We start from the raw sequence: 3,193 nt of genomic DNA on the forward strand, positions 1-3,193 counted from the left end.
GCTGGAAACCTTTCAGACACGGGGACTCTCTGCTGCTCCCCTGTTGCTTTGACCTTCTCCCATGTCCACCTGCATCCCTTGGAGAGCCCAAGAAGGCCAGAAGCCCATGGAGCTGCTGTGGGTCCAGATCTGGTCTCCTCTTGGTGTGGGTCCCATACCACAGGGCAAATGGGGAAGCCAAGGCATGGGTGGGACAGCAGAAGGCAGCTGCTTTTCACCAAACCAAGGGGAATTGAGGCATGGGGAGATGCCAAGACTTGCTCCAGGGCAAGGAGCCCTTGTCAGCTTCACCACAAGCACGGTGGGTGACAGCGAGCCCTGAAGTGGGCAGGGGGGCACAGTGCTGAGTCCCTCTGCGACCTGAGCTCGGTTCGGCTCTGCAGGAAAGCAGCACGTCCCACTGAGCCTGCAGCTATCCTGCAGTGAGGCATCCACAGAGCCATGGTGCCCACCTCCCAGCAAGCCACAACCATCCTGCCTCAAAGACAGGACCTAAAGCAGCCCTGGTGTCCTGGTCGGGTCTGCCTGGAGTTGTCACAGGGGATAAGAAGCCAGCTGTAGCCCCCTGAGCTGTTTTCCTACAATGTCACATCTCCTCGGTCACCCCCGGCAGCAGAACGGGGCCAGAAGAGCCCCATCGGCTCAGCAGGACCTGTCCCCAGGCTCAGGCTGTGCCTGTCGTGCCACCTGGATCTTTAGTTCGAAGGAGGACACAGCCTTAAATGGAAGCCTGGGAGATGTTTAAACACCCCCCCACGCACACTCCTACACCCCCTAATCAGCCCTGCTAGGAGTGAAAGCATCCAGAAAGCCCAGAGGCCCCTACTAATTTTGTAGCAGGCTGGATCGCGAGCTCTCGGTTTCACTGTTTGCAAAGTGCTTGATCTGCAGGGACCCCAGGAGCCTTGACGAGAATGTTAATGGAGAGGAGATGCAGCAGGAGAAGAGCAGCAGTGCAGAGAAGGATGGAGACACCCCTGGGGATGGCCCACCCAAGGTATTTCAGATCAGCTTCTCCCCCATTTCATTTGCAGAGGACCTGAAGCATCTCAGAGCAGGAGGAAGAGGGAGAGCCAAAAATCGGATGGAAACTGGGGAAAACATTTGCATCACTGGGAAGAAGATGCAGAAAGATGCTCCCCAGGCTCTCCATCACTGGCAGGCTGAAGAATGTAAGGGCGGCTATACCAGGTCAGAGCAAAGAGCTCCCTGGAGGTGGTGGGTTTCAGCACACCTTTCCAAAACCACAGCCCCAGGTTCTTCCAGACCGGCGGGGAAAGAGTGAGGCTCAGCCTCCCAGCAGGTGCAGCAGTTTGTGGACACCCCCAAGAGATATCCAGGCCAATGCAGGATGAATTGGCAGCCCACCAAAAGATGCTAAAGCAGGTTGTTCACTGCGGTGCTGGGCTCCACCTCAAAGTGCACGCAGGGACAGACCACATATTAGTTGGATAATCCAGCACCAAACCTGGGACCAGCCCCCAGCAACACCGAGGCGATGAAGGTCTGATCCCCTGCCCCAGACTGAGCCCTCCAGAGCTTAGAGAGGCCAAAAGACATTTATGGAGCAGATGGGACCGTGGTGCTGGTCTCATTGCCCCTGGTTTCAACGAAATGGCTGAGCCAGGACCACCGTTGTGGGACCCTTCCCCTTCCCAGGCAGATGAAGAGCTTCATTAGGAAGTGGCACAGAGAAGAGCTGTGTTTTTTCAGCTCTCATTTTGCTGTCACTTTCTGAATGTACCCAAACTTGTAGCAAAAATTAAGGGGAAAGCTCCATTTGGATGGACTTCGGGCTCAGCAAGCCACCAGAGGCCCAGCACATGCTTTTAATGGGATCGCAGAGGATGGCTGGGGAGGGAAGACGCAAGGAGAAAAGCTGCTCTCCAGGCTCTGGTCCCTGGAACATCCCGCCGAGCTCCAGAGGAAGGCTGAGCACAGATTTCTGGTCATGTGCTGCCATCTGGTGTCGGCTCAGCACCCCAAACCACCTCTGCAGGAGTGACTCCAGCCAGGACTCAAGCCACAAAGTGCCCACCCCAAAGTAAGGTGGGTTTTGACAGCAGCATTGGCATCCCTCACTTCGCATTAAGCTAAATGTTCGAGTCTTCAGGAAATGTTTTGCAGCCCTTCATCATTGCGGTGACTTCCCCAAACCCTCTCCAAGTGTTTAACCCTCTGCTGACACCTACACCGGGCAGGAGGACAGGCAGAGACAAGGGTCTCCCCTCTCCAGCACTTCTGTAGGGTCTCCTTCCAGTCTGACCATTCCAGAAGTTCTTGGGATTTCACAGAAAAGAACGGGACCCTGGGCAGGTTTAGGGACCTGGTCATTTAACCTCTGGAGGAGAGATGAGAATGACATCAAGAGGTCCCTTTCAGACTAAATAACCCTGTGATGTTGTGACCTGTTATCAGTTATGGGAGCTGCTGGATCCTACAGCCTGCCTGGGTATCTACCCACCAAGAAAGATGTGCAGGCACTGGAGATGCCTCAGGGCAGAGCCATGAGCAAGAGCAAATACTTCAAAAATAAAAATAAAAATAAAAATAAAAATAAAAATAAAAATAAATAATAATAATAATAAATAATAAAAAATAAAAATGAAATGAAATGAAATGAAATAAAAATAATTTTAAAATAAAATAAAACAATAAAATAAAAATAAAATAAAAATAACATAAATAAAAAAATAAATTTAAATACAATAAATTTAAATAAAATAAAAATAAATTTAAATAAAATAATTTAAAAATAAAATAAAACAATAAAATAAAATAAAATAAAATAAAATAAAATAAAATAAAATAAAATAAAATAAAATAAAATAAAATAAGAAACACAAGCATGAGCATGGACAGCTTAGGTTAAAGTGGACTTAACCACAGCCTGCAATTAGCAGCCCGTTTTGTAGTATTGGGGTTAATGAAACACCAGAAGAGTTTCCTGAGGGTTGCCCCTGAGCCTACACCCCAACTACCCTTGACATTGGTCAGACACATCTCAGAAAGACTTGTCCTGGGTCTGACAGGATCTAAGCCCGGGTAGCTGATGTGTCACACACGGCTGGACCCCCTGATCCCGGGATTAAGGACGGACAGAGGGGCTCCAGGGGTGCCCGTTTGTGCCGACTGGGGGCAGACCCCGAGCTCGGGGAAGGTCTGAGGCAGAAACCAGGCAGAGGAGCCGGGG

The sequence above is a fragment of the Cygnus olor genome, chromosome 4 (assembly GCF_009769625.2).
Source record: "Cygnus olor isolate bCygOlo1 chromosome 4, bCygOlo1.pri.v2, whole genome shotgun sequence".
In the NCBI taxonomy this organism is placed as follows: Eukaryota; Metazoa; Chordata; class Aves; order Anseriformes; family Anatidae; genus Cygnus; species Cygnus olor.